The sequence below is a fragment of the Triticum aestivum genome, chromosome 7A (assembly GCF_018294505.1).
Source record: "Triticum aestivum cultivar Chinese Spring chromosome 7A, IWGSC CS RefSeq v2.1, whole genome shotgun sequence".
NCBI classification, from domain to species: Eukaryota; Viridiplantae; Streptophyta; class Magnoliopsida; order Poales; family Poaceae; genus Triticum; species Triticum aestivum.
Window position 1 is genome coordinate 688,324,064 of NC_057812.1, and position 15,657 is coordinate 688,339,720.

Consider the following 15,657-nt stretch of genomic DNA (forward strand, 5'->3'; position numbering starts at 1 on the left):
TGTCCATTAGCTTGGGCATAATATGGAGAGGTATTGAGCAACTTTACGTTATAAGATTCGGCAAACTCTCTGACTTGGTGTGACATGAAAGATGAACCTTGATTTGAGGAATACCGAATCTATGAATAATGTGCTCGGTTATGAATTGAATTACCTCCGTATGCGTCATGTTCTTGAGAGGTACTGCTTCAGACCATTTAGTGAAATAATCAGTTGCCACCAATACGAACCGATGCCCTTTTGAGGAAGACGGATGGATTTGTCCAATGAAATCTAAACCCCAACCTCTGAAAGGCCACGGTTTGATAATAGGATGTAACATAGCAGCAGGAGCCAATTGAATATCACCAAATTTTGACAAGCTTCACACCCCTTATAATATCTGAAGCAATCATTAATCATAGTCAGCCAATAAAACCCAGCACGTCGCAATAACCATTTCATCTTGGGAGCTGACTGGTGAGTGCCACAAATACCTTCATGTACTTCTCCCATAGCAACTCTTGCCTGGTCCTCGCCCAAACACTTTAGAAGAACATCATCGACTGTTTGGCGATAAAGACCATCATCTCTCATTGGAAGCCATACGCCGAACAGCCCTGTCCACCCTTTCACTCGGATTGCACAAGTAATCAACAATGGGCTTCCTCCAATCGGGATTGTTACCTGCACTAGATTTTTTGTTAATGACCGAATCAGTGGGTTCTGGTTCGGCCTCTTCTATACTGGTAAGACAAGACATCGGACTTTGAGAAATATGAAACATGCCATGATCAACATGGTATCCAGATGCTTGCTGTGCCAACTCATTTGCTCTCCAGTTGTCATGTCTAGATATATGTGCAATGCTAAAACAATCCAAAGTAGAGATTATATCTAGACATTTATCAAGATAAACATTAAGTGATTCGTCCAAACACTAAAAGACTTTGGATATTTGTTGCACCGCTAGTAACGAATCACCATAAGCCTCAATATGTGTAACACCTATAGCAAGTAACATCTCTAGGCCAAATAACAATGCTTCATATTCGGCTTGATTGTTTGTGCAAAAATATTCTAAGCGGCATGAGGCTTCAAAAACAGCACCATGAGGAGATATATAAACAATACCAACACCTTGGTTATTGCTACAAACTGAACCATCAAAGTATAATCTCCATGGTACTAATGAAACAAGGTTCATATCAACATCATGCTTGTTATTAATCCGATGTTCAACAATGAAATTAGCAACAATTTGGCCTTTCTTGGATTTTAGAGATTCATAAGCCAAATCATATTCAATCAAAGCATAAGCCCACTTGCCAATTCTACCATTAAGAATTGGCATATGCAACATGTATTTAATGACATCGGTTTGACAAGCTACTACACAAACACTCGGCACAAAATAATGTCTCAGTTTTGTGCAAGCATAATATAAGCATAGACATAATTTCTCAATAAATGTATACCTTGTCTCTGCGTCCAATAAGCGGTGGCTCAAATAAGTGATGGCATGCTCTTTTCCTTCGGTCTCTTGAGTTAGAACAGCACCAATAACTCCTTCCTCTGCTACAATGTAAAGTCAGAAGGGTTCCCTATGCTTGGGTGCTCTCATCACCGGAGGAGTGCACAAATAATTCTTGATCATATCAAATGCTTCTTGCTGTTTTGCCCCCCAAGTGAAATCAGCATCATTCTTTAACCGAAGGATAGGAGTAAATGCATCAACTTTCCCTGATAGATTAGCTATGAACCTTCTCAAATAATTGACCTTGCCAAGAAACTTTTGCATATCTCTCTTGCATGTTGGAGCCTCCACTTTATGTATGACCTCTATCTTTTTGGGATCAATCTCTATACCATCTTCATGAATAATGAAACCCAAAAACTTGCCAGCTGACACACCGAAAGCACACTTCAAAGGATTCATTTTCAGTCCATACTTTTTCATTATTTCAAAAGCTAAACGCAAATCGGCCAAGTGAGATTCAAAAGCATCCGATTTGATAACAATATCATCAATATAAACTTCAAGTATGACACCGAGTAAATCATGAAAAATCAAATTCATAGCCCTTTGATATGTGGAGCCAGCATTTTTTAATCCGAATGTCATCACTGTCCACTCGAATAAACCAAGGAAACCAGGACATCAAAAAGCTGTCTTGTACATGTCCTCTTCGGCCATAAAATTTTGGTTGTATCCGGCATTACCATCTAAAAAGCTAATAACCTTATGTCTAGAAGCATCATTAATAAGCATATCGGCTATTGGCATAGGATACTCATCTTTGGGTGTAGCCCTATTCAAATCTCTGAAGTCAATGCACACCCTCAACTTACCGGACCCTTTCTTCTCCACTGGGACAATGTTAGAAATCCACTCGGCATATCTGCAAGGTCGAATGAAATTAGCTTCAAGCAGTCGACCGATCTCTTCCTTGATCCGGTCATATGTTTTCGGATTAAATTTTCTGGCCGATTGTTTATAAGGTATAAAACCGTCCTTTATAGGCAACCGATGCTCCACTAGCTCTCGGCTTAACCCTGGCATCTCATGATATTCCCATGCAAAGCAACAAACATATTCTTTCAATAGCTCGATTAACTTAGCCTTACAATCGGCTTTCAAATTTTTGTTTATAAATGTCGGTCGAGTGACTGAACCATCTCCAATATCTACCTCTTCTAACGGATCGGCTGATGTAAAACCTTGTCCAAGTTTATCCATGTCATCCAACTCCTCTATAGACTCATACATATTGTTCTCCTTGGTCCGATACTTTACAAGACGTTTTTGTAACCACTCGGAATTAGGATCCATTTAAACATATCATACCTTGGAGCTGATTGCATTCACTCGGCTTTAAAGAGACGGGCACAACACCATTCTTGGTCGCGCTGAGAAAATCAAATTCTGATAAGTCACATCCCGTCAAGAAAGTAGCATTGGGATGTTGCCAATCCACCGATGCATCGGCCAAAGCAACACAGCCGAGTTATCCTCATGAATAACTTCCACTTCATCATCAACCCACTGAATCAAAAACTGGTGCATAGTGGATGGCACGCACTGTTTTGCATGAACCCAATCGCGGCCTAGTATGACGTTGTAGTTACCTTGCACCTCAGCGACAAAGAATGCAGTAGCCAAAGTTTTGCTTCCGACTGTAAGCTCCACATACATCACACCTTTGGCTTCAATTTTCTCTTTGTCTTCAAATCCGTTGAGCACCATATTGGTCTTGATCAATTCTTCATCAGGCAAACCTAATTTCTTGAAGACCGAATAGGGCATAAGATTTACCACAGCACCACCATCAACAAGCATCCGAATGAGCGGCGACCCATTGATATGACCTCTGAGATATAATGGTTTAAGATGCGTTACTGGTTCTTTTGGCTTCTCGAATATTGCATTTTTAGGGCCAAAATCCAGCTGAGCCACCTCCCCTTCTTCATCTACAGCACGAAACTCAGCAGGTAAGTAATACACCATATTGATATCCATACCTTCATGAACCGGCGTAGACTCATAGTCCAACATATAAGCCTCCTCCTCGAGTGCATCCACAGATTCTGAAATTTGTCCGAGTGAAGGAGAAGTAAGAAGTGTCGCAGACGATGTCATATATGTTGCATCGTCCTCCTTTGGTGATTTAGGTATTGCTGTGATAGATGTAGAAGTTGTTGTATCTTGTATTTGTTTAGGCCTCCACACTTGTTTTGGCGGAACCATGGGTCGAGTGTCATTGAACAACTTATCCCTTTGTTTCTCGGCCTCCCGTTCTGCCATCTCTTGACTCCTTAACCTCTGTAGTTTCCTCTTTTGTGTGTTTGTTAGCCCTGGAGGACACCACTTTGGCTGAGTGTATTTAGGATCTCTCGTTTTTACCTGGCTGGTGCTTGCCTCATGGTCATTAGCCGAGTGCTTTGGCGCGATAGCAAGTATCAGCTCAGTCGGATTGCTATGCACAATCGGCTGCTGTATGGCGAATGTTTCGGTGCCCAAGATAAGTGATTCGACATCCATTTTCTCCTTGCCTTTTCCCGACTCAACTGCTGCAACACTTGGTGATTTAACACGCCATTCTTTTTGACTTTCCAGATGCATGAAATTTCCACTCGGGCGCACCTTTTTACTCTGATGGAATCCACTCGGATGGATATCACTCGGATGGAATTCAGTCGGATGGAATCTAATCGACCACATTTTTTCACTCGGATAGCTTCCACCTGGGTGCATTCTTACACTCGGATATTTTCCATCCGGTCGCATGTTTTGACCAGCCGACCGATAGTTACCGATGTTCAGTCGGCCATTATATGAGTATTCAAGTCGACCCCAAACAGTTTGCCTTTGCTCTTATGGAAACAACGCCTTTGGTCCACTCAGTTTCATATACTGACTGAACATACCATCTGATGGTGACCTTGGTCGCTTCAAGTATGATGGCCGGTTAGAGCTGGGACCAGCCGACTGATTAGCATATTTGGATAGCAACATATCAAAAGTTGGCTTGATCCGCTTGCATTCCACTTTAGCTTCATTCCTCTTCCACTTGCCAACTTCTGGACTCTTGGGTTTGACAAATTTAACTCAAGTATTTTCTTGCACTTGCGGTTGCCCCCCGAGTGTAGGATTTTTTATGGTGATTTTGATTACTTCCTTGCCATCGGGCTGCTTATCAAGCACAACATGTCTCCCCAAGACCGTGCGGCCTTCCTTGTCTTTCCTGGGCTCACCAATAATGATATTAGCTTTATTAGCAGATTCGGCTACCTCAGGCCGAATGAGTAGCTTCTTCCCCTCCAAATCCATGGTATTCATTGGAAAGGGTTGTTTATCAACTTGCATCTTAGAAAAGTTCAGTCATCCATCATTAATGGCCGATTGTATCTGTCATCGAAAAACATTGCAATCGTTAGTAGCATGAGAAAAAGAATTATGATACTTGCAATAAGCACGCCGTTTTAGCTCTTCAAACGGCGGTAAAGTATGAGATATTCTAATAATCTTATCCTGCAGCAAAGCATCAAATATTCTATCACACTTAGCAATGTTAAAAGTAAACTTCATCTCTTCATCACGATTCTTATGAATCGGTTTCAGATCATTGCAAGTAAAGGGTTTGGCCTTAGATGGCCAAACAAATTCAGTAGCAAAAACATCACCCTCATCGTCCGAGTGATCACTATCATATTCCACCATATTCATCTTTGGACGATCGACTTTGTATCTATGCACTTCTTTGAGATCTTTGCTTCGGCTTTCCTGAGCCAAAGCCCTTTGTAAGACTTGGTTGATATTTAAGAACTCATAACCTTCTAGCTTTTCTCTAATGGGAGTTCTCAAACCACTCAGCACTAGGTATGCCAAGTCTCTCTCGGTTATCACCAATCTAAAACACTGGTTTTTTGTTTCTCTGAATCTCTTGATGTAATCGGAGATCGATTCATCATGCTTTTGTTTAACCGATGTTAGATGTGATAACTTGAGTTCATTGTCGCCGCTATAAAAGTGATCATGAAATTTCTGCTCTAGCTGCGACCAAACCCGAATGGAACCATGTGTGGTAAAGAAGAAAACCATGAAAATGCAGTACCAATTAAAGATAAAGGAAACAAACGCACTTAACTCATTTAGTGAGCCCGCTTCACCTAGTTGTGCTAAGTATTGACTAACATGCTCCCATGTGGTTTTTGTGCCCTCTCCATTGAACTTAACAAAATCTGGAATCTTATATCCCGGAGGGCACTGGATGGCATCAAAGTACTCGTGGTACGGCTTTTGGTAAATCCGATTCCGAGGTAACTCAACTCCAAAATTTTCACGAAGCATCTTAGCCATCTCCTCTCTAAGATTAGCTAGACCATCATCCATAGTGGACGATGCAGCTTGTGGCAGTGGCATAGAAGGAGTAGGGTTACTAGCTATAGGTAGGAATTGTGGTATGTACGTCGACCCATAATTTGGTAGTGGTCGAGTGGATGTAGCTGTAAGTAGGGTTTGGTTCGGCGTTGCCACCGAACATGTCATGCTCATAATAGGATTAATGGGTGCAGCCACAATCTGATTTGATTGGGTAATAAGCCATCGGCACTGGAGGCGCCGATGAAATAGGTAAAGCCAGATTAGGGTTTTGCACACTAGCAGCCACACCGTCATTACCACTAGCTGATTGAGATATATTCTTCTGAGCATTAGTATTTTCTATGAAAGTTTGATAGACTAGATTGTTACCATCAGCAATACGACTCTCAATCTCAGCCCACTGCTCAGGAGAAAAAGTAGTACTCACAAAGGGTTTGACCTGCTCGGGTTGAAGAGGAGGGAACTTGATTTCTTCAATCGGAGTGATGTTGCCTTGGCGACATTTCTTGAATTTTGCAAGGAACTCCTGCAGGTCCTTCTCCTCGCGCGCCTTCTTGTACTCCTCATAGACTTGGCGATGATCGGCCGATATCTCATCAAGACTAGGTGTTGGGGATATAACTATTTGTGTAAGCCGCCCAGGAGGGGCCGGGTTACGCAAAGAAGGACTCATCAGAAGAAGCCCAAGACCAAGCATGAAGATGGCGGTTCAATAAAGGGTCTAAAGCCCACAGGCGACTTAAGGCCCATGGTGGTAAACCGCCATGATGGCATGACTTGTACCATAAGGTAGAATTAACTAGTCACCGAGCCGGACACTGTTTATGAGCCGGCAGGGACTCTGTAGGCCGCAGTGCATCAACCCGTGTATATAAGGGAATGACCCGCCGGCGGCTTAGGACAAGAAACAAGAGATCGAGAACCGGGCATAGCGTATCTCGCTCCCTGGTCATCGAAACCTCAAGCAATTCCAACCCAACTAGACGTAGGCCTTCCTTCACCGTAAGGGGCTGAACTAGTATAAACCTCGCGTGTCCTTTGTCCTGATTAACCCCTTTAAGCTTCCTAGTTGCGATGGCTCCACGATCAAGTCCTTGCAAGAGGACATCTGCCGTGACAATTCCACGACAGTTGGCGCCCACCGTGGGGCCAGCGCACGGTGGATTCGAGTTCTTGAAGGGCAGCTTCGAAGGGCTCAAGGGATACGCAGTCGGCCGGATGACCAAGAGTCGTCGCGGCAAGATCTACATTGATGACGAAGGCTGGGGCCCCGACGCCGGTTCAATTGAGTACGGTTACCGGGTCCCCTTTGGCGGAATTCACGTCTTCATCGGCCGAATTGGTGAGCCGGGCCCTAAGCCGGACAACTGCACCGACCCCGTCGAGACGGCTCAGCGTGCGAAACCTACCCGAGCTCAACCCGTCGTGAAGCGTGCCTTTGTGGGTTGCATCCATGGAGGTGAACTTCCTGAAGGATCTAAAGGTGATGGTGAGCCGGCCGTCCTCTCTGATGGTGATTCATCCGCCGGCTCAACAGATTCGCTATATCAAGTTCAAGATGGTGTGCTTGGGGGCTGTTCCGATGGCAGCACTATTCCTGACCACTCAGAGTCGCCAAACCAGGCAGGAGTCTTCATGGCTGGTACTCAACCCGGTCAAAATTCTACGGCTTCAGCGGCGATAACGTCCGGGTTAGGAGCAGCCGGGGCAGGAGGCCTTGTGCGCTCACCGGCTCAGGTACTAATGGATCTCATGGATAAGCTTACGACTCTGTTAACTGTTACAGTCATCCCTGCGAACCAATCTGAGCATGAGGCTGAGGTGGCTTAGGTTCGCGACGAGATCGCCCGGGTCAAAGAAACCTTAGCAGCTGAGGACACTAGATTAGCAGCAGAGCGGGCGGCTTTGGACGTACGGGCACAGCAACTTCAGGCAGAAGCCTTGCAGCTCACGTTGAGCCTGAACGCATCTAATGAGGTAATGAGGAGGAGACATCAGAAAACTCAGTCCCGTTTACCTCAGAATTATGATCCTCGGAATCTCTTTGCTACACCCAGGGCCGGCCCAAGTAACCCGCCAGGTGCGAATCAGCTTATTACATCCAGAGCGGGTGGTCCAGTCCGGCCTCAGGGGATGGCACCACCTCACGGCAATATGGCACCGCCCAATTATGTACCAATACCGCAGGGTCACTTCTCAAACCCCATGGAGAACTTAATCGCAGCATCAGCACGTTTGGCGGCTCTCCCGGTAGATGGGGCTGATCCGACAGTAGTGGAAACCCGGAAGATCAGAGAACTTGTCCAAACAGCCCTGGCTCAGCAAGAAACCTACTCCTACAGCCGGGATAGGATTCACTCGACTCCTCCGCCCTGGTTAGCTCCGCCTCGTCAAAATCGGAGCCCGAGTTACAGTAGACACATGGAGTCAGAGGCCTTGTCAAGTAACGCTCAGCGCCGGAACCAGCCCGGCGGGTATAACCCGATTCAGGATCGGATACGTCAGGAGGACGAGCGGGCGGCTCAGCTGGCGGCTCAGCTAGCAGCCCAACAGAACTCACCGGCTTACCCGACGACTTCCGTTGAAGCGGGGGTTGCTACTAGAACCGGAGGAGTTCCTTGTCTGGTACCAGCTCTACGTTATGTACGTCTGCCCAAGGATTTCAAGGGGCCTCGAAAGGTGCCAAATTATACGGCCGATTTACAGCCTGGGCATGGATTGATAGTTATGAGATGGCTATGGAGATGCTAGAGGTTAGTGATGAGGCGATGGCTAAATATTTCACCATGATGCTGGACGGAACGGCCCGTTCTTGGTTAAAGGGTTTGCCACCCAACTCCATTAGTTCATGGGCGGAGCTAAAAGCCCGTTTCATCCAGAACTTCAAAGATACTTGCAAGCAGTCTATGTCAATTGTGGATCTGACAAATTGTAAGCAAGAAGAAGGTGAATCTACGACTCATTGGGTGCGCCGGGTCAAGGATATAATATATTTGTCTGACAAGATGGATGTCAGCTCAGCAGTTCTCATGCTGGAGAAGAATTGCCGCTTTGAGCCTCTGAGACAGAAGTTGGGGCGCCTTAAGCGTGATTGCAACGATATGGGGACGCTGATGGCGGCTTTAGTCAAGTATGCCGATTCTGATAGTACCAAGGATCCCGCGTCTGATGAGGAAAAGACATGGAAGGGAAAGAAGAACGGTAATGGAAAGGGTCAGCAGCATAACCCGGCGAGTCAAGGAGGCAATAAGCGTAAGGCGGACAGTAACCCGGAATTTGTGGCCAATGCACAGGGTAACAATCAGAAGCGCAAAGGAAAGCCACCCCGGTTTGGTGGGTCAGGTCCGTCTCTCGAGCAACTACTCAATGAACCCTGCCCGAAACACGGCACCCAGGAACGACCAGCGACTCATTTATGGAAGGATTGCGCAATCATGAAAGCTTTCAAGAATTATAACACTTTTTATGGCAATCAAGGCCCAGGCGGCGGTTCAGGAGCCGGCGGCTTTCATGACCCGGGCAGTGGTTCAGGATCCGGTTTTCAGGGAAACCAGGGTGGTTATAATCAACAGCAGTCTGGTCAAGGAGGTCAGCAGCAGCAGCAGTCGGGTTATCAGAGCTATCCAAAATAGTTAAGCAGTGGGCAGTATCACGTGTTCACCACAAGTTTGTGCAAACGTGATCAGAAAGTTCATAAGAGGGCTGTGAATTCTATTGAACCGACAATCCCTCTTTACTTGAGGTGGTCGGAACAGCCTATTGTCTGGAGCAGGGAGGATCACCTTCCCCGGGTTGATAATCCGGGTCAACTGGCCCTAGTGGTGGCACCGCAAGTTGGTGGTTATAAGTTTACTAAAGTGCTCATGGATGGAGGTAGCAGCATCAACATCCTCTATTACGAGACCTTTCGGCGCATGGGCTTGACTGATAAGAATTTAAAGACTTCCAACACTGTCTTCCATGGAGTGGTGCCCGGTAAGTCAGCGTATCCTGTGGGGAAGATTGATCTAGAGGTGGCCTTCGGAGACGAGCATGATTCTAGGGCGGAAAAGTTAACTTTTGAGGTGGTCAAAATCAAGAGTCCATATCACGCTTTGTTCGGACGGCCGACCTATGCCAAATTCATGGCACGGCCGTGTTATGTGTATCTACAGCTCAAGATGCCGGGTTACAAGGGTACCATCACTCTGCATGGAAGCCGAAAGGTGGCCCTGGAGTGTGAAGAGGGCGATGCGGCTTACGCCGAGTCTGTCTGTGCAGCAGAGGAGCTCAAATTTTATCAAGATAACGTTGACCCGGCAGATATGACTTCTCTCAAGAAGCCGACTACGGAGCATGACCCGGCCATGAAGTTTAAATCGGCTGCAGAGACTAAGCTTGTTGATTTCACTCCGGGCGATTCATCTAAGAAATTCAGCATCAGTGCCAACTTGGATCCTAAATAGGAAAGCGCGCTCATCGAGTTCATCCGTGAGAACCGGGACATCTTTGCATGGAAACCTTCTGACATGCCGGGTGTACCGAGAGAACTCGCTGAGCACACTCTTAATATTGATCCGAAGTATAAGCCGGTCAGGCAATTTCTACGGCGATTCAATGAAGAGCGACGAAAAGCTATAGGAGAAGAGGTCGCCTGGCTCTTGGTGGCTGGGTTTATTGTTGAAGTTTTTCACCCGGAATGGTTGGCTAACCCGGTGCTCGTACTCAAGAAAAACGGCACCTGGCGGATGTGTGTGGATTACACGGACCTAAATAAGGCTTGTCCGGCTGATCCTTTTGCTCTCCCCCGTATTGATCAAATCATTGATGCTACGGCAGGTCGTGCATGTTTGAGTTTTTTGGATGCTTATTCTGGCTATCATCAGATCAAGATGGCAGTTAAGGACCAGGAGAAAACGGCTTTCATCATCCCGTTCGGAGCCTTCTGCTATGTGTCTATGCCGTTTGGGCTCAAGAGTCCCAGGAAACTTATCAACAGTGTGTACAGAATTGTCTTCACGATCAGATTGGGCGCAATGTTCATGCTTATGTGGATGACATAGTAGTGAAATCCAGAGAGGCGGAAACCTTGATATCTGATCTCAGAGAAACCTTTGACAATCTCCGGGTTTACAAAATGATGCTTAACCCGGAGAAGTGTGTATTTGGTGTGCCTGCAGGCAAGCTTTTGGGATTCTTGGTCTCAAACAGGGGCATCGAGGCTAATCCGGAGAAGATTAAGGCAATCACTTCTTTGGCTAAACCGGCATGTATTAATGATGTTCAGCGATTGGCGGGTCATGTTGCCGCTTTGAGCCGGTTCATAAGCCGGTTAGGTGAGAAGGCCCTACCGCTGTACCAATTAATGAAGAAGGCAGACACCTTTGTCTGGAGTGATGCCACTAATGCTGCTTTTGAGGATTTGAAGAGGCAGTTATCTGAGCGGCCCATTCTTGCGGCTCCCATTGACAAAGAGCCTTTGCTGTTATATGTGGCTGCTAATTCACGAGCCGTCAGTGTGGCGATTGTGATAGAGCGCAAGGAGGCTGGTAAGGAACACCCGGTCCAACGGCCGGTTTATTATGTCAGTGAGGTACTCATCGAGTTAAAGCAAAGATATCCTCATTGGCAGAAACTTGTTTATGGGGTGTTCATGGCAAGCCGGAAGCTGAAGCAATACTTCCAAGGTCACCCTATCACTGTGGTAAGTTCTGCCCCCTTGGGAGACATTATTCAGAACAGAGAGGCTACAGGACGAGTCGCCAAATGGGCCATCGAGCTCGGGCCTCATGGTCTGAAGTATGCGCCGCGCACTGCCATTAAGTCTCAAGCTTTGGTGGATTTCATCAACGACTAGACAGAGCTACAGGCACCTGAGGAGAAGCCCGATAACACTTATTGAATTATTCACTTTGATGGGTCCAGAGAGTTGGAAGGCTCGGGGGCTGGAGTTGTATTAACTTCCCCTCGAGGTGACAAATTTTGTTATGTGCTCCGGCTTATGTTTCCTTGCACTAACAATGCAGCTGAGTATGAGGCCCTGCTTCATGGTCTCCGGATGGCCAAAGAGATGAACTTGAGCCGGGTAAGATGCTTAGGAGACTCAGACCTTGTGGCTCAACAGGTGTCAGGCAAGTGGGACTCTAAAGATCCCCTCATGGCGGCTTACTGTCGCGAAGTCGATGTTGTGGCTGGATATTTCAAGGGTTACGTAGTGGAACACATTGATCGAAGGAAGAATGAGGCGGCGGATGCCTTAAGCCGGCTGGGGTCTCAGCGTAAGCCGGTGCCGCCTAACACCTTTCTTGATGTTTTGCATAATCCTTCTGTTAAGTTACCTACAGAAGAAGATCTGGCAATACCAGACCCGGAGGCACAGCTGGTGGCGGCTCTCCACTTTACCCCGGGTTGGACAGTGCCTTATTTGGCTTACATGACCCGGAGAGAGTTGCCGGAGGACGAGACCTTGGCAAGACAAATTGTCTGGCGGTCCAAGTCCATGACAATTGTCAATGGCGAGTTACATCATTACAGCGTCACGGGAGTGATTCAATGTTGCGTGTCACCTACAGAGGGTTAGGAGATCCTTCGTGAAATTCATGAAGGTGATTGTGGTCATCATGCCGGCTCAAAATCTCTTGTGGCCAAAGCCTTCCGTCATGGGTTTTATTGGCTGACGGCTCATGCTGATGCGGAAGACCTGGTCAGTAAAGGTGACGGATGTTAGAAATTCTCACGACGAGCCCATGTGCCGGCTCAAGAATTGAGGATGATTCCAATCACCTGGCCGTTTGCAGTCTGGGGGCTTGATATGGTCGGGCCTTTCAAGAGATCTAAGGATAAAAAGACTCACCTCTTGGTGGCGGTTGACAAGTTCACAAAGTGGGTGGAGGCGGAGCCAGTCAGTAAGTGTGATGCAGCCACAGCAGTCCAGTTTATGAAAAAGGTGATTTTTCGCTTTGGTTTTCCACACAGCATCATAACTGATAATGGTACTAACCTTTCCAAAGGAGCTATGGAAGAGTTCTGTCAACGAGAGCATATCCGGCTTGACGTTTCAGCTGTAGCTCACCCTCAATCAAATGGTCAAGAAAAACGAGCCAATCAGGAAATCTTGAAGGGTATCAAGCCTCGGCTCTTGGTCCCTTTACAGCGGATGCCGGGTTGTTGGGTGGAGGAGTTACCTTCTGTACTCTGGAGCATCAATACTACACCTAATAGATCTATGGGTTACACGCCTTTCTTTATGGTGTATGGAGCAGAGGTGGTCCTGCCAAGTGACATCCGTCACGATTCACCCCGTGTGGTGGCTTATGTTGAGGAAGACAATGAAAAAACTCGGCAAGATGCACTTGACCTGTTGGATGAAGAGCGAGACTTGGCAATAGCCCGCTCGGCGATTTACCAACAAGACCTGCGTCGGTACCACAGCCGCCGGGTTAAGTCCAGAAACTTTCAGGAAGGTGACTTAGTGCTCCGACTCATCCAGGATCAATCTAACATGCACAAGCTATCCCCTCCTTGGGAAGGACCCTTTGTGGTCAGCAAGAATCTGAACAATGGATCATACTACCTTATCGACGTTCGAGAGCACAAAGACTCACGTAAGTCAGAGGAGGAGACCCGTCGGCCGTGGAATATTGCTCATCTTCAGCCTTATTATACTTGAGCCGTCGGCTCTAATGTGTATATACTTATACTATGTATATTATCTAAAGCAATAAAGCAGGACCTCTGTCCTTTTTTTCCACTCCTAAAAAGGTTTATGTGTTTTTTCCTTGTCAGGTGGTGGAGATAACCAAGGAGAAGCGGATCATATCTGAATCCGGCTTTCCTTTGGTCCGGCTTATGATCATATCTGAATCTAGCCGTTGATCACTTGGGGGCTTCCTGTTCAAACATAGGTCGTATTCGAACCAAAAAGAACATAGCTGTCGATACCCGCTTGATCGGCATACTGCCAAACCCACTTGGGGGCTTCTTGATCATATCTGAATCATAGCTTAACTCCTTTTGGGTCTGACGTGGATCGTATTTGAATTAGCGTCATTAAACAACTCTTATGATCACTTGGGGGCTTCCTGTTCAAACATAGATCGTATTCGAACCAAAGAGAACATAGCTGTCTATACCCACTTGATTGGCATCACCACAGCCACTGGGGGCTAACAGATCGTATCCGAATCTTAGCTCAACCCCTTTGGAACGGGTTACTGATCGTATTCGAATCAGAAACCCTTGAATTTTGTTCATCATATTTTACAAGTGCCAACATTAGGTATCTTGTGACCCTCTTGAAGATACAATGGAATACATTACAATCTTCCAGAATTAATGTTAGTTACATCAGGTTGTTAAGAACCAGGTGAACTTGTATGTGCCAATTTTTAGGAGTTAAGTTTACCCTCAGGGGTTGGTTTATATAAGCCGGAAAAAATAGCTGTGAGCACTACAGGGCAATGCAAGGTATTTTTTGCAAAGGACATAACAGATTCATACAAACTACAAAGAGAATAATGGCGGCGGCTTATGCAAGTATTAAGGGCCATAAGCATGCGCAAAGGCATAGAAAAACTCAAGGTATCTTCTACTTTGTTACAAGACTCTCCGAGTCTGAATGATGCATTGTTTTCTATGATGACATAAGCAGGTGGCGCCTGACAAGCTACTCTTGGGGTTGACTTGAAGCCCCCGGGTTATCCTTCTCCGTCTCTCCGCCGGCTGCTTTGTCCTGGAAGGATGATGAGTCCCAGTCAAAGCCACTCAAGGCTTCAAACTCAGCTTCATCATCTATTAAACCGGTTGGGTCGACTTCAGGAGCAAAGGTGTGCTTACGGGTTGGCGGGATCAAGCTGACATCGTCATAATGCGGCATGGGGATTCTCCGATTCTCCTTGTCATAACCCGACTGACACTTGGTGAGGTCAGTATCGTTCCCAATAAGAGTAGCCACCGGACGTATATCCTTCACACAGGCGGTGAAATCCTTATCATTAAACACGGTGCCATCTTCCTTTAAACTTGGATACTCAAGAGCAATATCAGTGGGGTCTAGTTCTGGAAGCCACGCCTTGGCCCGGCTCAATGCGGCTATAGCTCCGGCTCTTGCAGATGCTCGTCTTAACTCTTGGATTCGCTGAGGTAGCACAGCAAGCCGCTTCAGCACATCTTGCAGGAGATAAGGAACATCATTTGATAAAGCCACAACGGCCAGAGCACGTTGTGACCCGGTGTAGAGTTGTTCCACCAGAGTATAAACCGCCTTCAGCTTGATCACCATGTTCTGCTTAAGATTTGTGCTCCTGGGGCCTACGTTATCAAGCATAAGGTGAGTCAGAGGAGACAACTGAAATGGTCGTTCAAGGAGTTTTGCAGCGTTGAAGGGTCGAGTAAGTCACTCACCGAAGATTGCTGAAACCATTCGAGATATCTGGCGCTTTAAGTCGGACAATTCGGCCGTTACTTCCGCAAGCGATGCCTCTGCTGTCTCGGCCCGGGTCACCAGTGCAGCCTTTTCATCAGCCCAAATTTTCTTCTCCGATTCAAAATTTTGCTTCGACTTCTCTTGTTCAGAGACGCTGAATTCAAATTTGGAGTTAGCCTTTTCAATTTCACTTTCCTGGGTTGCCAGGTGATTCTTCAAATCAGCAATCTCCGATTCAAATTTACTTATGGTGGCCTGCATTGCACCGGATAGTAGTAAAAGTTACGGTAAGTACTATTAAGTCTCAAGCACTTTGCAAGCAAAGATACTTGACACTTGGGGGCTAATGTATACCGAAGCTTTCTAAATTATTAAGCCGGTCCTGAATATA